This window comes from Kogia breviceps, chromosome 16, assembly GCF_026419965.1.
Source record: "Kogia breviceps isolate mKogBre1 chromosome 16, mKogBre1 haplotype 1, whole genome shotgun sequence".
Taxonomy (NCBI): Eukaryota; Metazoa; Chordata; class Mammalia; order Artiodactyla; family Physeteridae; genus Kogia; species Kogia breviceps.
In genome coordinates, this window is record NC_081325.1 from 32,353,154 (window position 1) to 32,379,958 (window position 26,805).

The following is a 26,805-nucleotide window of genomic DNA, read 5'->3' on the forward strand; positions in this document are numbered from 1 at the left end:
TTATTGTGCGGATTTGACTTACAAAATTGAGGGAGCTGGCAAATAGTCTCTGCAAAGCTGTTGTCTTTGCATCTGATGCTGGAGCCTGATGTGTAGAGGGCAGGCAGCCCAGAAGGGAAGGTGGATGTAAAGTGGGCAGAGAGGGGGAAGGAGCTGGAATCTGGGGAGAGTCCCTCACAGGGACAAACTCACACTTGGCCAGGAGTCGGAGAAGCTACAGAAGGATTCAGGAGAAGACGGAGCAGTTGTAGACCCAGCTGCTGCCCCTGATCCAGGCACTGGATGGGCAGATGCACACCTCTGTGTAGGAGTGACAAAAGGACCTGGTGACCCTGCCCGGGTTTCCAAGCCTAAAAACAATAGGGTAACTGCTGTTACAGTTGTGTCCCCTAAAGCTTGCACAAAAATATGTCTTGTACCTGCCTTGATTAGAAACATACAAGGAGGAGGATTCTGGGAAATGCAGCCCAGCCTGGTCAAGTCGACATGCTGCCGAGCAAGAACATGCTTTTAGAACTGACTTTGTGATTCTAACTGAACGTGGACTGTGTATAGGTGTTGTGTCCATTTCTTAGGGCTCCTGTAACAAAGTGTCACAATCTGGGCAGCTTAAAACAACAGAAATTTATTCTCTCACTGTACTAGAGGCTAGAATTCCAAACTCAAAGTGTCAGCAGGACCATGTTTCCTCCAAAGGCTTTTCTGGAGCCCGGGGAAGAATCCCTTCTTGCTTCTAGTTTCTGGTGGTTGCCAGCAATCCTCAGTGTTTCTTGGCTTGTGGCAGCATAACTCCAGTCTCTGCCTCTGTCTTAAATGACCTCTTCCCAGGTGCTCTATGTGCCTTCTTCTCTTCTTCTAGGGATACAAGTCATGCTGGCTTTAGGCTCCACCTTAATTCAGTATGACCTGATTGTAACGTAACTAATTACATCTGCAGAGACATGGTTTCTAAATAAGGTCACATTCTAAGGTTCTGCGTGGACATGAATTCTGTGGGGGACACTATTTAACACAGTACAAATGTCATAAGGGAAAACCTAGACCAGGAAATAAATGGAAATCTTAGAATAGAGAATTCAACCCAAGAGGAGCAGCCTCATTACAAAGAATCATGTGCTCAGGAATGCAGTTAGGATCCCAGTTAGACACTAAATCTGTTAACCTTGGAATTCAGGCATATCTAGAAGACTGAAAGGCAAGCATTTACTCTTTTCTCATTTATTTCCTCATAGGACATACCATATTCTTATTCAAATTAGAAAATCTAGGCTCAGAGAGATTAAATATGACCAATATACAACCAAGAAGCAGTAGGGCAGGATTTGAACTCAAGACTATCAGCTTCCGTAGGACATCTTCTTTCATTATCCACATTGTGCACCAGTAGATAATATTTACTGAGTAAATATTAAGAAACTTTTCTGGACCATCTCTAGCTGATCCTTCAATGCTTATATTAAATATTACATCCTCTCTGCAAACTCCCCTAACTGCCCTGGACAGAGTGACTTCCTCCAATGATCTCCCACATTTTGATCACAGTTCCAAGACTTCACTCATTCCATTGTGCTGTAATTCTCTATTTGCATATCTGTTTCCTGTCTCCTGTGCCAGTTCTTATCATTGCAGTATTCCTGTGCCCAGTCCAGTGCTTGGCACATAATAGGAACTCAAATCTTAATTGATTAAAGTTCTTCAAAGAAGAAACATTATTTTCTAAAAATTTCTGGGAATGTTGTGTCTATATCCTCCCCCAATACACTATTTTCAGACTTTAGAGACTCTGAACTTTTCTCTTATGCCAAATGAAATACATCTACTGCAATGCAAATTTTTATTTCTCTTCCCTTTTCTGAAAAGGTATAAAACAGCTAGTCTTCTGAAAAACTTCAGAAAAAGTAGCAGTAATTTTATGTGTCCATTTTTCTTTTTCTGGTTAATAATCTTACTTCCACAACCTAATTTTATGATATTTTTTGAAAACCTGTTACCTGTACTTATGAACACACATAACTGTTTTTCATTTCATTTTTTGTTTTTAAGTCATTTCAGAAACTTAAAAATCCACATTAATCCCAGCCATGCTTTGTGTTCTCTTTCTTCCCATGCATCTTCTCTATTTCTTGCTAATTTGCTCATTTCTCTAGGAAAAAGCACCTGCCTTCATCAGACTCACTCACTTCCCAGGGAAACAGACCACCATGAAAACGATACCAAAGGGGGAAAAAAAGAGGCAAAGCAGGTTTTACTCAGGGCCACCACTTAAATTTAGGCTCACTGATTCCTCTAGGCCTTGCAGCGACTAAATATTATTTTTACTTATCTAGTAGCCTTCGGTTTACTCAGGCCTGTATTATCCACAATAGAGGCTACAAGTCAGAAAGGGTCAATTTATTTTAGCCCATGGCCAGCTCTCATTTCCTTAAGTATTTCAATCCATGCCTAGTGATGTCCTAGATCCTGGATATCAATACGTGCTCCACAGACAAGCAGCAGCAGCATTTCCCAGGAGCCTATTAGAAATGCAGCATCTCTGGTCCCTCCTCAGACCTACTGTGTCAGAATCTACATTTTGACAAGTTTACCAGTTGATTATTATGTACATTAATTTTTGAGATGCATATCCCTAGATAATTGGAGGCAGCTGTGAGTTAGAAGTAATACATATAAATGTCATAAAAAAAAAAAAAAAAAAAAAAAAAAAAAAAAAAAAAACACCTAGGTTGGAATCCTGGCTGTTCTATATTTCTTACCTATGTGACCTTTGGAAAATCACATGGCATTTCTGACTCCCAATTTCCTCAACTGTATATAAATACTGTAAAGTAATCTAAGAGTCACTTGCATCAGAGTCTTAAGTCCTACTCTATAACCACTAAATCAGAATTTCTCCGAGATTTACATTTTAAAAAGCTTCCCAGGTTCTCATGCACATTTTAATTTAACAGTCACTGTTGTCAATACATGTAGGGAATAATCTTTTCTATCTTGACATCAATGCTAGTGACATGAGGGAAGAGGACAGTGATTTGAATAATTCTCTCACTAAGTTGGTGTCTGTACTGTGTTTCATCTTCCTTCTTTAGTCTCCATCATAGATGAAGAAGGGGTAGTCTTCCCTCAAACTGAATCAGAGCAGGAAGATTGCTTTATGGAAGAACTCGAAGACTGACAATCATTCAAAAACATTCTGCCAAGACAAAGGCATGTGATGCCTAGTGAGGTATTGTTATTATCAGTGGCTATTCATTGCTCTTCTGATTTGTCTAATAGTAAAAATGTTTCCAGGGAGATGTGGCTTCCCACATTCTCCTTGACAAGATGTTTCTACACCTAGCGGTTAAATAAAACGCAGAAAACCGAGCACTCCCTTCTCACTGCTGTGCAAGCTTTCTAGATCAAAGCAATCCCTTCAGCAGTCCTATACAATTAAGTTAGAGAGCAATGATGGAAATCAACATTCGGTAAACCTCTCCTATATGTCAGGCACTGTGCTAGTTATCCTATGGCCTCAGATTCAGAGGAAAAAAATAAACAAAACCCTGCAATCTTAAGAGCCAGGGGTTTATTTATTGCATTTTACAGATACTGATAAAAATGAGCATTTGGACACATTACATTCTGTTTTCGTGCATAGGTTTGATTCTGAGCTTTAGTTAGCTCATCAGAGTCTCAAAAAAACCAAAAACACAAAAACCTAAGAACTAATACTCCAGTGGTGCTTAACTTACAATTCATTCACCATCTAATTCTATTCACAGTTTTCACTCTCACAGTATCTCGCAACTTAATTCATGAAATATTGTTTAGTGCTGGCTCTGCTTCCCGGGCCCCTGATAGGCAAGGTGAGGGCTGGTTAAGTATGAAATGATGATGATACCTATGAAGACTGCCTTGCATCCTACTCTAGAATGGGATTGGTACAAACAAATGAGCTGATACCACATGAGTAAGAAACCTTTAATCAGGGACAGACTCTGGGAACTTCCACGGGTATCTGGCTGAGGGGGACAGACTAGGATCTTAACGTGCTGAGATGGAGGGTTGAGCATCGCAGGAGAAAGATCAGCTAAGCAAAGGTTGGGCAGCAGGGCAGTTCAGGGTCTATTCAAGTAAACAGGAGTGGCCCCATTTGGTGGCAGCACAGCAGATATGCTGGAGAGACCTGGGAAGGCAGGATGATATCATGGAAAGCCTTGAATGTCAAGCCAAAGAGCGTGTCACATATTCAGAAGGTTTTGGAGCAGGAGAGCATTTGATTACAGCTACACTTTAAAAATCACTCTGCCAGCTCTGTGTAGAGTGCTTGGAGGAGAAAAAGAGATAGAGGTAGGGAAGGAGGCTGTAGCCAAACCCAAGCCCCTGGATGAGTGAGAGTGGAAAGGGACAGCTGATATGAGAAACCTCCATGGAGCAGAACGTATGCACCTTGCTGGGGACTGAGCATAGTAGCATCAGAAGGCAGGCAGAGCTGAGTGGAGGCCACCTGTGATCCTTGATGTCAGCTAGATTAGATCGGCATTTGTACCCCAACTCTGTTCAGCTACCAAAACTCTCTGAGTCTGAAACCTTATTTGTAACAGGGAAAAATTAACCTTACAGGGCTGTGGTGAGGGGTGACTGAGGGAACTTGTAAAATGTCTCATCCAGAGTGCTCCTGATACCTTGGCTTCCTCCTTTCCCTGTGTTCTCGTTATTTAAAGCACAGGGCATGTTGGGAGAGGGATGGAATGGGAGGTTGGGGTTAGCAGATATAAGCTATTATGTATAGGATGGATAAACAACAAGATCTTACTGCATAGCACAAGGATCTATATTCAGTATCCTATGATAAACCATAAAGGAAGAGAATATAAAAAAGAATATATATGTATGTATAACTGAATCACTTTGCTGTACAGCAGAAATTAACACAACATTGTAAATAAGCTGTACTTAAATAAAAAAAAAAAAACACGACATGGACCAGCCGTAGCATCACCTAGAAACATGTTAGAAATGTAGACCCTCACTCCCCACCCTAGACCTACTGAATCAGAATCTGCCCTTTAACATGATCCCCAAAGATATTCATGAACATTAAAGTTTGAGAAGCATTACCCTATGCTTTCCATCCAGGTCCCCCCCCCAGCTTCTGTCTGACTCTTTAGCTTTGACTCCCCCATTCTTTCCTCCACCTCCCATCCTCCAAGAAAAACTGGGGAAATGAAGGGGAAAAATACCATAAAGCCTAGAAGAATGTCATCTGACTCTAACGTAACAACATTAATTTTTCTCTTTTGTTAAAGCTGTCACTAGAAGGCATTTTTTTTTAATTTCTAAGAAGTGAGTTTCAACAATATTTGAAGAAAAAAGACTTCCAAAGACAGATTTAGTTGGCACTTTTTCTGCTGTGTTTGTGGGGAGTGGGGGCTGTCTCAATATTTCGTTGGCACACCTGCAGTGAAGTTTTTAGATGGGTTGATAAAGGAAAAGACAGTGCTCCAGTGACAGTACTAATCCAATTTTATAAGGTAAGAAGCAGGACCTGTGGCTGAGAGACGAGAACCTTTGATTTTGTGGATTAAGGATCAAGCTCAGTCCTGAATGCCTGTACATTTGGCTACCGTTCAAACCAAAGATTTTCGTCTCTCGACACTGTGAAACAACAGCATGGTAAAGGATAAAAAGATGGAGATTTCTTCACAAGGGAGGGTTAGTTCAGGTTCTGCCAATGTAAGTAGTCTCTGCATAACATCTACAAGCACGGGGAAGTGGCTAAGCTGGCAAGCCAGTGGCTCAAGGCAGCAAAAACAGACATTCTGACTCCAAACAGAGAGGACAGCACCGTAAGCTCTAAGCCCCAGGCTTGCAAAGCTGTGTTCATGATGAGAACACAAAAGCCACAAAACAATCCTGGATCAACAGCTCAGAAATTCACCAGCATGAATCCAGGACTCCTTACCAGAACAGTCCTTCAAATACTTTTCTGTAGTAATGGGAAAAACTTCTAAAATCTCCTAACCCAGATGAGAATCTGCAACTAACAAAACATTCCTTGATTTTATTTCAGTCTAAATAAGTGAGGACAGCATGGATTAAAAAGTATATACAGTTGACTGGATACTCTATCACATTTAATATAATTTCTTATTATTAGTGACGGCACCATTATGATAGAGAACAAAGATCTAGGAAGGTGAGATTCTCCGCCACTTATCTGAGTTCTTAAGCAAGTCAAAAGCCACCTTTTAAGTATCCACGTTGTTGTCAATAATGATTATAGTTAATTTCCATTTATAAAGCAACAGACTGTTCTCACAAAATGTTACTGTAAGGGTAGTAGATAATTCCCAAATGTTAAAACTGAGACAGAGAGAGGTTAATATCTTGTCCAAGGATATACAACTGATAAAACATGAACCTGCCTATTACATTTATATCTTTCTGACTCTCAGATCCTGTCCACTAATTCACATTGCCTCCACTAAGTCAGTACACCTTACTGTGCTTCACTTTCCTTACCTGTAAAATGAAGACTGTATTGTCTCCCATGTCGTTTTCTACCCTGATATCTTTTTAAAAAATAATTTTATTGAAGTATAATTCCTTTAAGATTGTGTGTTAGTTTCTGCTGTACAAAAAAGTGAATCAGCTATACATATACATATATCCCCATATCTCCTCCCTCTTGCGTCTCCCTCCCATCTTCCCTATCCCACCCCTCTAGGTGGTCACAAAGCACAGAGCTGATCTCCCTGTGCTATGCGGCTGCTTCCTCCTAGCTATCTATTTTACATTAGGTAGTGTATATATGTCCATGACACTCTCTCACTTCATCCCAACTTACCCTTCCCCTCCCCATGTCCTCAAGTCCATTCTCTACGTCTGTGTCTTTATTCCTGTCCTGCCCCTAGGTTCTTCAGAACCTTTTCTTTTTTTTAGATTCCATATATATGTGTTAGCATATGGTATTTGTTTTTCTCTTTTTGACTTGCTTCACTCTGTATGACAGACTCTAGGACCATCCACCTCACTACAAAATAACTCAATTTCATTTCCTTTTATGGCTGAGTAATATTCCATTGTTTATATATGCCACATCTTTGTCCATTCATCTGTCGATGGACATTTAGGTTGTTTCCATGTCATGGCTATTGTAAATAGAGCTGCAATGAACATTGTGGTACAATACTCTTTTTGAATTATGGGTTTCTCAGGTTTTATGCCCAGTAGTGGGATTGCTGGGTCATATGGTAATTTTATTTTTAGATTTTTAAGGAACCTCCATACTGTTGTCCATAGTGGCTGTATCAATTTACATTCCCACCAACACTGCAAGAGGGTTCCCTTTTCTCCACACCCTCTCCAGCATTTATTGTTTGTTTATTTTATGTTGATGCCCATTCTGCCTGGTGTGATGTGATACCTCATTGTAGTTTCGATTTGCATTTCTCTAATGATTACTGATGTTGAGCATTCTTTCATGTGTTTGTGAGCAATCTGTATGTCTTCTTTAGAGAAATGTCTATTTAGGTCTTCTGCCCATTTTTGGATTGGGTTGTTTGTTTTCTTGATATTGAGCTGCACGAGCTGCTTGTAAATTTTGGAGATTGATCCTTTGTCAGTTACTTCATTTACAAATATTTTCTCCCATTCTGAGGGTTCTCTTTCCATCTTGTTTATGGTTTCCTTTGCTGTGCAAAAGCTTTGAAGTTTCATTAGGTCCCATTTGTTTATTTTTGTTTTTATTTCCATTTCTCTAGGAGGTGGGTCAAAAAGGATCTTGCTGTGATTTATGTCATAGAGTGTTCTGCCTATGTTTTCCTCTAAGAGTTTTACAGTGTCTGGCCTTACATTGAGGACTTTAATCCATTTTAAGTTTATTTTTGTGTATGGTGTTAGGGAGTGTTCTAATTTCATTCTTTTACATGTAGCTGCCCAGTTTTCCCAGCACCACTTATTGAAGAGGCTGTCTTTTCTCATTGTATATTCTTGCCTCCTTTATCAAAGATAAGGTGACCATAGGTGCATGGGTTTATCTGTGGGCTTTCTATCCTGTTCCATTGATCTATATTTCTGTTTTTGTGCCAGTACCATACTGTCTCGATTACTGTAGCTTTGTAGTATAGTCTAAAGTCTGGGAGCCTGATTCCTCCAGCTCCGTTTTTCTTTCTTAAGATTGTTTTGGCTATTCGGGATCTTTTATGTTTCCATACAAATTGTGAAAAATTTTGTTCTATTTCTGTGAAAAATGCCATTGGTAGTTTGATAGGGATTGCTTTGGGTAGTATAGTCATTTTCACAATGTTGATTCTTCCAATCCAAGAACATGGTATATCTCTCCATCCATTTGTACCGTGTTTGATTTCGTTCATCAGTGTCTTATAGTTTTCTGCATACAGGTCTTTTGTCTCCTTAGGTAGGTTTATTCCTAGATATTTTATTATTTTTGTTGCAGTGTAACTGGGAGTGTTTCCTTAATTTCTCTTTCAGATTTTTCATCATTAGTGTATAGGAATGCAAGAAATTTCTGTGCATTAATTTTGTATCCTGCTACTTTACCAAATTCATTGATTAGCTCCAGTAGTTTTCTCAGAGCATCTTTAAGATTCTCTATGTATAGTATCATGTGATCTGTAAACAGTGACAGTTTTACTTCTTCTTTTCTGATTTGGATTCCTTTATTTCTTTTTCTTCTCTGATTGCTATGGCTGAAACTTCCAAAACTATGTTGAATAATAGTGGTAGGAGTGGACAACTTTCTCTTGTTCCTGATCTTAGAGGAAATGCTTTCAGTTTTTCACCATTGAGAACTAGGTTGGCTGTGGGTTTGTCATATATGGCCTTTATTATGTTGAGGTAAGTTCCTTCTATGCCTACTTTCTGGAGGGTTGTTATCATAAATGGGTGTTGAATTTTGTAAAAAGTTTTCTGCATCTACTGAGGTGATCATATGGTTTTTATCCTTCAATTTGTTAATATGGTTTATCACATTGATTGATTTGAGTATCCTGAAGAATCATTGTGTTCCTGGATAAACCCCACTTGATCATGGTGTATGATCCTTTTAATGTGCTGTTGCATTCTGTTTGCTAGTATTTTGTTGAGGATTTTTGCATCTATGTTCATCAGTGATATTTTCCTGTAGTTTTCTTTCTTAGTGACATCTTTGTCTTGTTTTGGTATCACAATGATGGTGGCCTCATAGAATGAGTTTGGAAGTGCTCCTCTCTCTGCTATATTTTGGAAGAGTTTGAGAGGATAGATGTTACCTCTTCTCTAAATAATTGATAGAATTTGCCTGTGAAGACATCTGGTCCTGGACTTTTGTTTGTGCCTTCTTTGTCTCTGCCATCTTCTTGCGGCACCAAAGCCAAGGAGAGCCCTGTTGCTAAGCTAGGTCTCAGTGTCTTTACCCTGACATCTTTGATTCTCTGTGAGGTTAGGTTAGTCAATTCATATACTTTAAGGTATTGTGATGGTTAATTTTATGTGTCAACGTGGCTAGGCTATAGTGTCCACCTGTTTGATTAAAACTAATCCAGATGATGTAATGAAGATATTTTTTATAGATGTGATTAACATTTACAATCAGTTGGCTTTAAGTAAAGGAGGTTATCCTCAACAAGGTAAGTGGGACTTATTCAGTCATTTGAAGGCCTTAAGAGAAAAACTATGGTTTCTCAGAGAAAAAGTAATTTTGCCTCAATACTATAACAGAGAAACCCTGCCTGAGGGTTCAGTCTTCTAGACTTCCCTACCAGTTTTGGACTCAAGACTCCAATTCTTACCTGAGTTTTCAGTATACCAACCTGCCCTATAGATTTAAAACTTGCCCCTACAATCTTACAAGACAGTTCCTTAAAAAAAAAAAAAAAAAAAAAAAAAAAAAAATATATATATATATATATATATATATATATATATATATATATATATATATATATATATTTCCTGAAGGTTCTAGTTCTCTGAAGAACCCTGACTAATATATGTGATAGGAAATCATTTGTAAATTTTAAATACAGTGTTTCTCAATCATTTGGCCTAGATGAAAGCACTAAACACAATCAAAATCAGGTATGTAGAAGAGTGACATCAGCAACATGAAAAAATTGACCTGCCCCCAGATTGATCTTGGACTTCTGAGCCTTCAGAATTATGAGAAATAAATTCCTGTTTATAAGCCACCCAGTCTGTGACATTTTTTAATAGCAGCCTGAAAAGTCTAAGGTAAAAGACAAAGAACTACAAGACAAACAGAAAACAATTAACAAAATGACAATAGTAAATCCTTTCTTATCAATAATTACTTTAAATGTAAATGGATTAAACTCCTCAATCAAAATACATAGAAAGGCTGAATTAATTAAAAAGCAACAAACAAAATCTTATGTGCTGTCTACAATGATTCATTCTACATTTAAGGATACACATTGGCTGAAAATGAAATGATGGAAAACATATTACATGCAAATGGTAACCAAAAGAAATCAAGAGTGGGAATAATTATATCAGACAAAATAGACTTTAAGTCAAAAACTGTCAAAAGAGACAAAGATAAAACATTATATAATGATAAAAGGGTCAACTCACAAGAAGATATAACAATTATAACTCAACATCAGAGGTATATATACCTAAATACATAAAGCAAACATTGACAGAACTGGAGAGAGAAATAGATAGCAACACAATAATTGTAGGAGTTATCCATACCCCACTTTCAATAATGGATAAAATTTCCAAACAGTAGATGAATTAGCAAACAAAAGACTTGACTAACTCTAAAGATCAAATGGTCCTGGGACTTCCTTGGTGGCTCAGTGGTTAAGAATCTGCTTGCCAATGCAGGGGACACAGGTTCAATCCCTGCTCTGGGAAGATCTCACATGCTGTGGAGCAATTAAGCCTGTGCACCACAACTACTGAGCCTGTGCTCTAGAGCCCACGAGCCACAACTACTGAGCCCATGTGCCACAACTACTGAAGCCTGCATGCCTAGAGCCTGTGCTCCGCAATAAAAGAAGCCACCACATTAAGAAGCCCATGCACCACAACAAAGAGTAGCCCACACCTGCTGCAACTAGAGAAAGCCCGCATGCAGCAACGAAGACCCAATGAGGCCAAAAATAGATAAAATAAATAAATTTATTTTAAAAAGAAAAAATATATCAAATGCCCCTAACAGGTATATATAGAATGCTCTACCCAACAGCAGCAAAATACATGTTCTTCTCAAGCACACATGGAGCACTTCTAGGACAGTTCACATGTTAGGTCACAAAACAAGTCTTAACAAATTTAAGAAAATTGAAATCGTAACAAGTATCCTTCCAGCCATAATGGAAATCAATAACAGAAAGAAAACTGGAAAATTTGCCATATGTGCATATTAAACTACATACTCTTGCACAGTGGGACAAAGAAGAAATCAAAAGGGAAATTAGAAAATATCTCAAGACAAACAAAACACACAACATACCAAAACTTATGAGATGTAGCAAAAGCAGTACTAAGAGGGAAGTTTATAGGGATAAAAGTCTATATTAAAAGAGGAAAAAAAAAATCTCAAGTAAACAACAGAACTTTACAACTCAGAGAATTAGAAAAAGAAGAACAAACTAAGTCCAAAGTTGGCAGAAGAAAAGTAATACTAAAGATTAGAGCAGAAATGGAAAATAGAAAAACAACAGAAAAAGTCAACAAAAATGAGTCCGTTTTTTGAAATGATCAACAAAATTGACAAACCTTTAGCTAAACTGACCAAGAAACAGTGAGAAGACTCAAATAAATAAAATCAGAAATGAAAGAAGTTAATAACTGATGCCACAGAAATAAAAAGGATGATGAGACAACTATAAACAATTATACTCCAACAAATTGGATGACCTTGAAGAAATGGTTAAATTCCTAGAAACATACAATCTACCAAGACTAACCATGAAGAAATAGAACATCTAAATAGGCCCATAATAAGAAGATTGAATCAGTAATCAAGACCCTCCCATCAAAGAAAACCCCAAGACCAGATGACTTCACTGGTAAATTCTACCAAACATTTAAAGAAGAATTAACACCAATTTTTCTCAAATTCTTCAAAAAAATTGAAGAGAAGGAAGCACTTCTAAACTCATTTTATCAGGCCAGCTAATGCTAATACTAAAGCCAGAAAAAACACTATAAAGCCAATATTACTGATGTATATAGGTTTAAAAATATCCTCAACAAAATACTAGCATACCAAATTCAACACACCTTACAAGGATCATACATTACGACCAAGTAGGACTTATCCCTGGATGTTCATGTTCAACATATGAAAATAAATCAATGTGGGTGATACATCACATTAACAGAATAAAGAATAAAAATTACATGGTCATCTTTATAGACACAGAAAAAGTATTTGATAAAATTCAACTCTTTCATCATGAAAAGACTCAACAAACTAGGAATAGAAAGATTGTACCTCAACATTATAAAGGCCATACATGAAAAACACACAGCTAACATCATACTCAACAGTGAAAAGCTCAAATCTTTTCTTCTGAGATCAGGAACAAAACAGGGATTCCCACTCTCTCTGTTTCTATTCAACATAGTACTGGAAGTCCTAGCTAAAACAATTAGTCAAGAAAAACAAATAAAAGGTAGCCAAATCAGAAAGGAAGAAGTAAATTTATCTCTGTTCACAGATGTCATGATGTTATATGTAGAAAACCCTAAAGATTCCACACATACACAAAAAAAGTTAGGACTAATAAATGAATACAGAAAACTTGTAAGCTACAAAGTCAACAAATAAAAATTAGTAGTGTTTCTATACACTAGCAATGAATAATCCAAAAGGAAATTAAGAAAACAATTCTATTAACAATAGCATCAAAATGAATAAAATACTTGGGAATAAACTTAACCAAGGAGGTGGAAAACGTGTACACTGAAACCTACAAAACATTGCTGAAATAAATTAAAGAAAACAAAAATAAATTGAAAGGCCTCCCATGTTCATTGATTGGCAGACTTAACATTATTAAAATGTCCATACTACCCAAAGTGATCTACAGATTCAATTCAATCTCTATCAAAACCCAATGGTATTTTTTACAGAAATAGGAAGAAAAATCCTAAAATGCACATGAAACCACAAAAGACTCTAAATAGCCAGAATAATCTTAAGAAAGAGTAAAGCTGAAGGCCTCACACTTTTGGATTTCAAAACATATCACAAAGCTACAGTGATTAATGCAGTATGGTACTAGCAGATGGACAGACATATAGATGAATGGAACAGAATAGAGAGTCTAGAAATAAACCAATGCATAAATGATCAACTGATCTTCAACAAGGATACCAAGAATACTCAATGGAGATTGCATTATTTCTTCAAAAGGTGTTGAAACAACTGGATAACCACACACAAAAGAATGAAAAAGACTTTTATCTTATACCATACACAAAAATCAATTCAAAATGGATTAAAGGCTTAAATGTAAGATCTAAACTCATAAAACTCCTAGAAGAAAACATAGGGGCAAACTTCTTGATGTTGGTCTTGGCAATGGATATGACACCAAAAACACAGAAAACAAAAGCAAAAATAAATAAGTGGGACTATATCAAACAAAAAAGCTCTGCAAAGTAAACAAAACAATCAAAAGGGTAAAAAGGCAATCTATGGAATGGGAGAAAATATTTTCAAACTGTATATCTCCAAAGGGATTAACACCCAAAATATTTGAAGAACTCCTATAAGTCAATAGGAAAAAATAATAATCTGATTTTTAAATGGGCAAAAGATTTAAATTTAAAAAGACATACATATAGCTAACAGGTATATGAAAGATGTTCAACATCACTAACCATCAGAGAAATGCAAATCAAAACCACAATGAGCTATCACTTCATACCTATTAGGATGGCCATTATAAAAATAAATAAAACAGAAAATAACAAGTATGAGTCAGGATGTGGAGAAATTGGAACCCCCACAGATTGTAGTAGGAATATAAAATGGTGTAGCCACTATGGAGAACAGTATAGATGTTCTTTAAAAAATTAAAAATAGGGCTTCCCTGGTGGCGCAGTGGTTGAGAGTCCGCCTGCCGATGCAGGGGACACAGGTTCGTGCCCCGGTCTGGGAAGATCCCACATGCCATGGAACAGCTGGGCCCGTGAGCCATGGCCGCTGAGCCTGCACGTCCGGAGCCTGTGCTCCGCAACGGGAGAGGCCACAACAGTGAGAGGCCCGCATAACGCAAAAAAAAAAAAAAAAAAAAAAAAAATTAAAAATAGAACTACTATATGATCCAGCAACCATTTCTGGGCATTTATCCCCCACAAAGAAGCTGAAATCAGAATCTCCAAGAGATGTATGAACTCCCATGTTTATTACAGCATTGTTTATAAACCTTCTAGCCAAGATGTAGAAACAACCTAAATGTCCATTGACTGATGAATGAATGAAGATAATGTGGTATATACATACAATGGAATATTATTCAGCCTTAAAAAGAAAGGAAATCCTGTCCTATGCTACAACATGGATGAAATTTGAGGACTTTATGCTAATTGAAATAAGCTCCAGAAGGATATATACTGCATGATTCCACTTATATGAAGTATCTAAATCAGTCAAACAAAACAGAAAGTAGAATGGTGGTTTCAGGGCTGGGGGAAGAGGGAAACTGGGAATTGTTGTTCAATAAGTGTAATGTTTCAGTCATGCAAAATGAAAAAATTCTAGTGATCTTCTGTATGACATTGTGCATATAGTTACCAATACTGTAATGTACACTTAAAAATTTAAGATTACATCTTGTGTATATTTTACAATTTTTCTAAAGGTAGGTATATGTTAAAAATGAAAGTAAAAGTGAACTAGTGAAAGGAATTATAAGAAGTGTAATTTTTGCCTCTAGACCTACGGCCAGCCACAGTCAAAACCATGTATAGTTTTGTTTCTTGAAATATATTCCATAATTTTCCAAGGCAACTCCCTCCTTTGTCCTTAGGAAATCTTTCTTTAAAATTCTTAACTCTGTCATGAGATATGTCATTTGTTTCTTGCCCTAAGTCTAAATGTTTTATTCCATAGTTGTCCATGCCTTTAGGATTCTCTGTGTGCCTTTTCTTCCTTGTAATGGCTCTGAGACTTTACCATGCTATAAACCACTAAAATTCCTTGGTATTGACCAACAGATTGACGATCCTTAAACGTCATTATGACATAAGCAATTCAGTCAGCAAGGTAGTTATCTCATCAGATTTTATTCTCTTGGCTATGCTTTTCACTTTGTTACGTAGCCCTTGCCTTTCAAAATGCCTAAAATTAGGTTTAATTTACCTGTGCTAGCCACATGTGGCTAGTTATATTTAAATTTAAATTATTTAAAATTATATAAAATTGAAAATTCCATTTTCTAGTCACACTAGCCACATTTCAAGTGCTCAATAGCCACATGTGGCTAGTATCCACTGTGTTGAGCAAGGCAGATATAGAACATTATCATTACAGAAAGTTCTATTGGACAGTGCTGTTCTAGAACCTTTCTTCACCCTCCAAAAACCCCACCCTTACTTGGCATATTAGCAGAACACAGCCTCTAAATAAAGTTCACTTGTCTCATCTGAAAAGTGAGAATAGCACTTTTCTGATTCAAGAAAGAGGACTGACCCAGAATATTCTGATGTTTCTTACTAGTATGATAGTCTCATTTCTGCAAATCCACTAAGACTTGACCATTGGTCAAGAAAAGAACTCCATTATAATAATGTTTCTCCGGAAAAAAATCAAATTTGAATTACATCATCTCAACTCACAGCCTCTTTGCCAAGAATATAACCTACTTAAGTGTAGGAACTGCATTCCAACTTCACGAATTCCTTATTCAGTCCAATATGGCAGGTGGTACTTAAATCGTATTTTTTCACACCCCAAGGGGCCTTGAAAACACTGTGATAGGAGAACCAGCCTCTCTATGAAGGGTCACAGCATCCCTATAAGAAGACATCTGGGAAGCAGAAAATTCATTTAAAAATGGAAACTACATAGTCCTGTAAGTAATTAATTGGGGAACATAAGTTGTATTTGAACTAAAATTGAACCTTTGATTACATTTAATGTCTGGTGGATGACTAATGTTTAAAGTGTTTGTTGTTTACTAAACAAGGGATTTGTCTTTTCTTACCATCTGAAAAATCTTGTTTAAAACACTTAGTTTCAGAGATGTGATCATTTCTTTGGCACTTACTGGACTGTTAAATTGAATTCATGCTGTCCTTCCACGTTTCCCAGCCTACGCAAGAAGTATGAAAATGGGAACTGATGAGCAAGGCCTGGACATGTTTCCACATCTACTGTGTTAACGTTTATTGATGCAAGTCAGCCCTGCACACAGATCTACCACCTGGACCAAGATAAATTGTGAACAGTGTGCTTATTGCTTGGGCAAATTCCCTTCCACATCCAAAACAGAAGTTTCCTAACTTGAAATGTTATTCACTATTGCTGCAAACTTTATTGAGATCATCTTTTTATCTTAGAAAGCAATTTATATCAAAAACCCAGATATGGTTGAAAGACAATAGTTCCCAGCACAGGATATAATAGGAAAGGTTATCAAACCACCCTTCCTTCTTTGCCCCAAATAGCCATCTTTGCTCTAGGGCTTCCTGAGCAGGGAAAATGAACTGGGAGAGGATTGGGTAATTCTCTCCATCCTTCCATTAACCTTCCCGGTCTTCTACGGTGCCAACTCAACTTGTTGTGTTATTCTTGGCTTCTTGCCTCCTGAAGAACCTGAAAAAAAAAAAAAAAAAAAAAAGCCCCTCTGTCATCCCCAAGTTTTAATAGTTGAGATGTGATCAATAAACGGATGATGGACTTCAAGTGCTGAAAGATTGACCAGTGAGTCTGAAAGCTAATTGTAATAACACCCACCACTATCTGTTACAGGGCCAAGCAGCTTATACACATTCTTCTATTTAATATCAATAATCCTTCAGGGGGGTATGATTTACTGTATTATGAGATGAGGAAAATGAGGCTCAAATTGGCTAAATATTGTGTTCAAGCTAACAAAGCTAACACATTGCAGTGCCAAAATTAGAGCCCAGGTCACTATGATTCAAAAAGCTTATTCATTAATATTGCCCAGCTAGGAATGTCCTCCCAGACTCTAAGCATGGACCACCAATTCTCCCATCATGCTGCCTGAAACTGAAAAAGTGGCATATCTCATCATTCTTTGGGCAGGGCAAGATAGGGCTAATTTTAGAAGTCTAATGAGAAAGAATTAAGGTACTTCCTGTTAGACAGTCAACACAAGTGGCTCTCATTAGCAACAAGGAAAAACCAGTTTGTATGGTCAGCAAAGGAAGCAGCCTCAGCTTTCTTTTGTGATTCTCAGCTGGTTGCCCCTTTGAGTAGCTTAGCCCACATAGTCACGTTCAAAGATCCTCTAAATCTAAACCTTTTTAAAAAACACCCATTATTTGGTAGTAATGATTCCTAACTACCAAAGAGTAAGACATACCCTCTCAGGAAAGAACACTGAAGATATGTTTCTCTGAATGCTGGTGAGTTTCAGCTTTTCAAGAGAAAGCCATCTAGAGGAGGGATTTTACATGACTTGTGAATTTTATTCAATTCCAGCAAATCTTTTATTGGCACCTGCTCTACATAGGAATTGTGCAAAACGCTGCAGAAGAGGCAGAGAGGTGTAGAATGAGATTGTTGTCCACCGGAGTTTCACGGTTCACTGAGAAAGACAGATACACATACACATCCAATATGTATAATCTGGCAGACAGTAGTTAAGTTGCAAAATCGATCTCCAACTAAAATGCAAGAGGAGAGGAGGAGAGGAAAAGAGTGATTCTAACGATAGGCAGGGTAGAGACAAGTCTGAGAAGGGATTGTAGAGATGTGGGCTCTTTGGGTAAATAAAGGCAAGTAAGACATGGATAGGAACTAACATCCCAGAAGCATAGAAGAAAGCATGTATGCATCTGAGAAATAGAAATAGCCTGGGAAGGCCAAACAGTAGAGTGACTGTGGGTAGTCAAGAATATTAAGGGCAATCAGCCTGGGAAGATGTTGGAAGCCAAGTGTATTGCCATAATTGCCAGGCTCCTCCCGTAGACCCTTGCTACTCAGAGTTTGGTCAAGGGAATTCCCTAGAAGTACCATGGTTAGGATTTGGCGCTTTCACTGCTGTGGCCCAGGTTCAACCCCTGGTCGAGGAACTAAGATCCAGTAAGCCTCCCAGAATGGCCGAAGGAAAAAAATAAAAAAGAGTGCACTAGAAAGAACAGGAGTCTCAGGAACATCTGGGAACTTGCTAGATGTGCAGAAGCCCCGGTCCCACCCAAGACCAATCACACCAGAATCTACAATTTTTACAAGATCCCCAGGTGAGTCTTTGCACATTATGGTTTCAAAAACACTGCTGAGGACAATGGGGAGGGCATTGACGTTTTCTAGGGAAGAGGAATAGTCTGATCTTAGCTGGGCTTGGGAAATGCAACTTTGTGAAGTGGTATGGAGGGCACACAAAATGGCCATTGGATGAGCAGTTATTCAATGACCACATTCTTTATAAAAATAAGACCGGGCTTCCCTGGTGGCACAGTGGTTGAGAGTCCGCCTGCCGATGCAGGGGACGTGGGTTCGTGCCCCGGTCCGGGAAGATCCCACGTGCCACGGAGCGGCTGGGCCCATGAGCCATGGCCGCTGAGCCTGTGCATCTGGAGCCTGTGCTCTGCAACGGGAGGGGCCACAAAGGTGAGAGGCCCGCGTAGTGGAAAAAAAAAAAAAAAGACCAGTTGTCTTCTGGAATAATAATTATTAAATGATACCCCAGTAGTCACAGCTCCATCACATTTAACTTTAAGGTCACTCAGATATTAGTTTTTTTAATGAAATTTATTCATCGAATGGGAAGATGAAGGGAAATCTTCCTACTACCAAAAGTAGACATAGTTTTCACTTTAATTCATAGGTCTGGAATCTATGTAACCATGCTGTTTGATTTTAGATGATTCAAATCTTTTAAAGCTATCTGAAATCTAACAGCCAAGGACCCTGTAATATGAGATAAAATTAATCAGGCAGGCTCAGCGCCCTAAATCCAGAATAGTCTGTAGCAACTCTTGGACCCTCCCACTTTCTCCAAACACCCGTTTTGAGATAGCCAGGACAATTTTCATTACCTGCCCAGACAGCTGTGGAGTGTTGTAATTCATTGTTAGATAACTGCAGCATTCCTCTTTAGAAAAGGATACCTCTTGTCAAGGATGTAGTTATTCTCAAAGGTTTAGTATATTTCTTAAACAGTGATGTACCCACCAGATGCAGAAACAGCTTAGCCATAGAAACCTCAAAGCCAGGCCACAGCTAACATGAGCATCCCTGCTTGAGGGTCGGTAATACAAATACCCTCCCTAGGTTGCATGTAATCTCCGCTGCTTTAGCAAACAGTCTAAACCACTCCTGTTGGAAAATCCTCTGACTCCTGAAAATAACTCCTTACTAGCTGAGCAAACCTTAACCCTCCCCTAGAAGCAAATAAGAAAATGCCACGCATCTAGAAGGCAAGTGGTAGCCAATTTTAATCTTCAACTATCTCCTCCCTCTACATCCACAGAACAGCCCTGCTATCTTATGATCGTTACTATGAAACTGCGGAGAGGAGAGAAGTGAAAGAGCTAAAAGAAGATAAAATCTCGCCACTCTACGAGTGCGTGCGCATGCCCATGCATGCACACAGTCATGTGGGAGGGACGCAGAGACGACCACATAAAATTGAAAATAACCTCAGATGACAGCGAGGAGACAGGACTTGAAAGACTCTGGGGGCAGAGATGATTAGAGTGAGTAGGTGTGTTGGGCGAGGTCTAAGAGGTTAGATTACGTATTTAGATTACTTGGGAAATGTTGGACTTTAGGTCAAGGGAGGTTCATTACTACGCCACTTCCTATAATCTAGATATCACAAGTGACAAACAGGACAAATATGAGGGAAGCTTTTATACTCTAAAATCACTTTTTCTATGTTCATAATAACCTCTTATTTGGCACTATTTTCATTTTTTTAAGGCACCTTAGCATTGACAAAATGTGTCCAGAGGCAATTAAATCTCTCTAGTTTCTTCTGTGAAATTGATGTTTAATAACTATTTGGGGAGTTTCTCCAAATAAAAATTCCATTTTTCCCCATTTCTATTTTAAGATCTCTGACAATCAGTAAATTTAGTTTGACAAGTAATGCCACAAGTAAAGCCACTTCCTAACTTCATAAAATCAGTCACAAGCTATATCCCCTGTGGTAGAGAAGAGACAGTCTTTGTTCATTGGCACAGCCTGGAAGTACCCGGAAACCAGGCAGCAAAGCTCAGCTGGTCCAATGCAGTCAGAAACCTCTCTGCATCCATATGAGTACCTACTGCAGATCAGGTGCTTTGTTAGGGAGAGGTTGAGAGAAGACAAATAAGGCATAAACCCTGTCTCACAAAGCTTATATAATATGAGGGAGGCAATCAAGGAAAGGTCATTGTAATCCAGGTTTATCACTATAAATCAATAAGGGACAGCTACCCACAAAGGGTCGGGAAAAGCTTCTTGACCAATTAGGGGGAAAATCTGTCCAAAATTTAGTTCTTAGAAGTTCATTCTAATGGAGGATTTCAGTCGACCTGGAGATGCCCAGGCTGGGTTAACCAGCTCTGAGAGAAATAAACAAATACCATATGATATCAGTTGTATGTGGAATCTTAACAAATGATACAAATGAAATTATATACAAAACAGAAACAGGCTCACAGACATAGAAAACAAACTTATGGTTACCAAAGGGGATAGCAGGAGTGGAGGAGGGTTGGGAGAGATAAATTAGGAGTTTGGCCTCAACATATACACACTACTATATATAAAATAGGTAAACAACAAGGACCTACTGTATTTTTTGTTTTGTTGTTTTTCCTTGATATCTCAAATTCCTACCTTTACTACTACTTTCAAATTTGTCTACCACTTATTAGGAATAGTAATACAGTGAAGATTTCTTTGACTTAAGGAATAGGCAGGTAGACAATTGGAAGAGAAAAAAACAACTAAGGGAGACTCAGCTATTTGCCTCAAAAACATATAAATAGCCTGGATAAGTGAGAATTATTTAGTCCATTGTTGCCTTCTCACTTTGTATTGTCTAAGTTATTTTGGTTTTGGGTGTCTTTGATTGTTATCTCCCAGAGAAGAAATCTCTAGTTAGTGAGTTAGTTAGTTGGTTTTTTGTGCATGCTGGAGGGCTAAGTTTTATTTCTGCAACCTTGAATATGACCATGGAGGGATTGCTGACAGTAAAATCCTTTTTTTATTTTAAATTTTATTTTATTTTTTTTAAATACAGCAGGTTCTTATAAGTTATCTGTTTTATACATATTAGTATATATATGTCAATCCCAATCTCCCAATTCATCCCACCACCACCACCCCACTGCACTTTCCCCCTTGGTGTCCGTACATTTGTTCTCTACATATGTGTCTCTATTTCCACCTTGCAAACCGGTTCATCTGTATCATTTTTCTAGATTCCACATATATATGTTAATATACGATATTTGTTTTTCTCTTTCTGCTTACTTCACTCTGTATGACAGTCTCTAGGTCCATCCACGTCTCTACAAATGACCCAATTTCATTCCTTTTTATGGCTAAGTAATATTCCATTCTATATATGTACCACATCTTCTTTACCCATTGGTCAGTCGATGGGCATTTAGGTTGCTTCCACGACCTGGCTATTGCCAGGTCATAGTGCTGCAATGAACATTGGGATGCATGTGTCTTTTTGAATTATGGTTTTCTCTTGGTATATGCCCAGTAGTGGGATTGCTGAGTTGTATGGCAATTCTATTTTCAGTTTTTTAAGGAACCTCCATACTGTTCTCCACAGTGGCTGTATCAATTTACATTCCCACCAACATGGCAAGACAGTTCCCTTTTCTCCGCACCCTCTCCAGCATTTGTTGTTTGTAAATTTTCTGATGATGGCCATTCTGACCAGTATGGGGTGATATCTCATTGTAGTTTTGATTTGCATTTATCTAATAATCAGTGACGTTGAGCAGCTTTTCATGTGCTTCTTGGCCACCTGTATGTCTTCTTCGGAGAGATGTCTATTTAGGTCTTCTGCCCATTTTTCGACTGGGTTGTTTGGTTTTTTAATATTGAGCTGCAGGAGCTGTTTATATATTTTGGAGACTAATCCTTTGTCCGTTTATTCATTTGCAAATATTTTCTCCCACTCTGAGGGTTGTCTTTTTGTCTTGTTAATGGTTTCCTTTGCTGTGCAAAAGCTTTTAAGTTTCATTAATTCCCATTTGTTTATTTTTGTTTTTATTTCCATTTCTCTAAGAGGTGGGTCAAAAAAGGTATTGCTGTGATTCATGACATAGAGTGTTCTTCCTATGCTGTCCTCTAAGAGTTTTATAGTGTCCAGTTTTACATTTAGCTCTTTAATCCATTTTGAGTTTATTTTTGTGTATGGTGTTTGGGAGTGTTCTAATTTAATCCTTTTAAATGTAGCTGTCCAGTTTTTCCATCACCACTGATTGAAGAGACTGTCTTTCCTCCATTGTATATTCTTGCCTCCTTTATCAAAGATAAGGTGACCATATATGCATAGGTTTATCTCTGGTCTTTCTATCCTGTTCCATTGATCTATATTTCTGTTTTTGTACCAGTACCATACTGTCTTTATTACTGTAGCTTTGTAGTATAGTCTGAAGTCTAGAAGCCTGATTCCTCCAGCTCCGTTTTTCTTTCTCAAGACTTCTTTGGCTATTCAAGGTCTTGTATGTTTCCATACAAATTGTGAAATTTTTTGTTCTAGTTTTGTAAAAATACCATGGGTAATTTAATAGAGATTGCATTGAATCTGTAGATTGCTTTGGGTAGTATAGTCATTTTCACAATGTTGGTTCTTCCAATCCAAAAACATGGTATATCTCTCCATCTCTTTGTATACTCTGATTTGTTTCATCAGTGTCTTATAGTTTTCTGAGTACAGGCCTTTTGCCTCCTAAGGTAGATTTATTCCTAGGTATTATATTCTTTATGTTGCAGTGGTGAATGTGATTGTTTCCTTAATTTCCCTTTCTGATCATTCATTGCTATTGTATAGGAATGCAAGTGATTTCTGTGCATTAATTTTGTATCCTGCAACTTTACCAAACTCATTGATTAGCTCTAGAAGTTTTCTGGTAGCATCTTTAGGATTCTCTATTTATAGTATCATGTCACCTGCAAACAGTGACAGTTTTACTTCTTCTTTTCCAATTTGGATTCCTTTTATTTCTTTTTCTTCTCTGAATGCCATGGCCACGACGTCCAAAACTATGTTGAATAATAGTGTTGAGAGTGGACATCCTTGTCTTGTTCCTGATCTTAGAGGAAATACTTTCAGTTTTTCACCATTGAGAATGATGTTTGCTATGGGTTTGTCCTATATGGCCTTTATTATATTGAGGTGGATTCCCTGTATGCCTACTTTCTGGAGGGTTTTTATCATAAATGGGTGCTGAAATTTTTCCAAAGTTTTTTCTGCATCTATTGAGATGATCATATGGTTTTTATTCTTCAATTTGTTAATATGGTGTATCACATTGATTGATTTGCATATATTGAAGAATGCTTGCATCCCTGGGATAAATCTCACTTGATCATGGTGTATGAGCCTTCTAATGTGTTGTTGGATTCTGTTTGCTAGTATTTTGTTGAGGATTCTTGCATCTATATTCATCAATGATATTGGTCTGTAATTTTCTTTTCTTTTTTTATACTCTCTTTGTCTGGTTTTGATATCAGGGGGATGGTGGCCTCATTGAATAAATTTGCGAGTGTTCCTTCCTCTGCAATTTTTTGGAAGAGTTTGAGAAGGATGCATCTTAGCTCTTCTCTAAATGTTTGATAGAATTCACCTTTGAAGCCGTCTGGTCCTGGACTTTTTTTGTTGGAAGATTTTTTTTTTTTTTTTTTTTTTTTTTTTTTGCGGTACGCGGGCCTCTCACTGTTGTGGCCTCTCCCATTGCGGAGCACAGGCTCCGGATGTGCAGGCTCAGAGGCCATGGCTCAGGAGCCCAGCTGCTTCATGGCATGTGGGGTCCTCCCGGACCAGGGCACGAACCCGCGTCCCCTGCATCAGCAGGCGGACTCTCAACCACTGCGCCACCAGGGAAGCCCTGTTGGAAGATTTTTAATCATGGTTTCAATTTCATCACTTGTGATTGGTCTGGTCATATTTTCCATTTCTTCCTGGTTCAGTCTTGGAAGGTTATACCTTTCTCAGAATTTGTCCATTTCTTCCAGGTTGTCTAGTTTATTGGCATAGAGTTGCTTGTAGTAGTCTCTTATGATGCTTTGTATTTCTGCAGTGTCTGTTGTAACTTTTTGGCTTTCATTTCTAATTTTATTGATTTGAGTCCTCTCCCTCTTTTTCTTGATGAGTCTGGCTAAAGGTTTATCTTCTCAAAGAACGAGCATTTAGTTTTATTGATCTTTGCTATTGTTTTCTTTGTTTCTATTTCATTTAATTCTTCTCTGTTTTTTTATCATTTCTTTGTGTCTACTGACTTTGGGTTTTGTATGTTCTTTCTCTAGTTCCTTTAGGTGTAAGGTTAGATTGTTTATTTGAGATTTTTCTTCTTTCTTGAGGGAGGCCTGTATTGTTATACACTTCCCTCTTAGAATTACTTTTGCTGCATCCCATAGGTTTTGGATGGTCATGTTTTCATTGTCACTTGTCTCTAGGTATTTTTTTATTTCTTTGATTTCTTCAGTGATCTCTTGGTTATTTAGTAACATACTGTTTAGCCTCCATGTGTTTGTGTTTTTTATGTTTTTTTCCCTGTAATTTATTTGTAATCTCATAGTGTTGTGTTTGGAAAAGATGCTTGATATGATTTCAGTTTTCTTAAATTTACCGAAGCTTCATGTGTGACCCAAGATGTGATCTATCCTGGAGAATGTTCCATGTGCACTTGAGAAGAAAGTGTAATCTGCTGTCTTTGGATAGAATGTCCTACAAATATCAATTAAATCTATCTGGTCCATTGTGTCATTTAAAGCTTTTGTTTCCTTATTAATTTTCTGTCTGGATGATCTGTCCATTGGTGTAAGTGAGGTGTTAAAGTCTCCCACTCTTTTTGTGTTACTGCTGATTTCCTGTTTTATAGCTGTTACCATTTGCCTTATGTATTGAGGTGGTCCTATGTTGGGTGCATATATATTTATAATTGTTATGTCTTCTTGGATTGACCCCTTGATCATTATGTAGTATCCTTCCTTGTCTCTTGTAACATTCTTTATTTTAAAGTCTATTTTATCTGATATGAGTATTGCCACTCCAGCTTTCCTTTGATTTCCATTTGCATGGAATATCTTTTTCCATACCCTCACTGTCAGTCAGTATGTGCCCTAGGTCTGAAGTGGGTCTCTTGTGGACAGCATATATATGGGTCTTGTTTTGTATCCATTCAACGAACCTGTGTCTTTCAGTTGGAGCAATTAGTCCATTCACATTTAAGGTAATTATCAATATATATGTTCCTATTACCATTTTCTTAATTGTTGTGGGTTTGTTTTTGTAGGTCCTTTTCTTCCCTTTTGTTTCCCACGTAGAGAAATTCCTTTAGCATTTGTTGTAGAGCTGGTCTGGTGGTGCTGAATTCTCTTACTTTTGCTTGTCTGTAAAGCTTGATTTCTCTGTCAAATCTGAATGAGATCCTTGCTGGGTAGAGTAATCTTCGTTGTAGGTTCTTCCTTTCATCACTTTAAGTATATCATGCCACTCCCTTCTGGCTTGTACACTTTCTGCTGTGAACTCAGCTGTTAACCTTCTGGCAGTTCCCATGTATGTTATTTGTCATTTTTCCCTTGTTGCTTTTAATAATTTTTCTTTGTCTTTACTTTTTGTCAATTTAATTCCTACGTCTTAGTGTGTTTTTCTTTGGGTTTATCCTGCCTGGAACTCTCTGTGCTTCCTGGACTTGGGTGGCTATTTCCTTTCCCATGTTAGGGAAATTTTTGACTATAATTTCTTCAAATATTTTCTTGGGTCCTTTCTCTCTCTCTCCTCCTTCTGGGACCTGTATAATGCGAATGTTGGTGTGTTTAATGTTGTCCCAGTGGTCTGTTTTGCTGTCTTCATTTCTTTTCATCCTTTTTTTCTTTATTCTGTTCTGCAGCAGTGAATTCCACCATTCTGTCTTCTGGCTCACTTATCTGTTCTTCTGCCTCAGTTATTCTGCTACTGATTTCTTCTAGTGTATTTTTCATTTCAGTTATTGTATTGTTCATCTCTGTTTGTTTGTTCTTTAATTCTTCCAGATGTTTGTTGTTTAATTCTTCTATGTCTTTTTTAAACATTTCTTGCATCTTCTCAATCTGTGCCTCCATTCTTTTTCTGAGGTTCTGGATCATCTTCACTATCATTATTCTGAATTCTTTTTCTGGAAGGTTGCCTATCTCTACTTCATTTGCCTATCTCCACTTCATTTAGTTGTTTCTCCGGGATTTTATCCTGTTACTTCATCTGATACATAATCCTCTGCCTTTTCATTTTGTCTATCTCTCTGTGAATGTGGTTTTCGTTCTACAGGCTGCAGAATTGTAGTTCTTCTTGCATCTGCTGTCTGCCCTCTGATGGATGAGGCTATCTAAGAGGTTGTGGAAGTTTCCTGATGGGAGGGACTGGTGGTGGGTAGAGCTGGCTGTTGCTCTGGGGGGGCAAACTCAGTAAAACTTTAATCTGCTTGTCT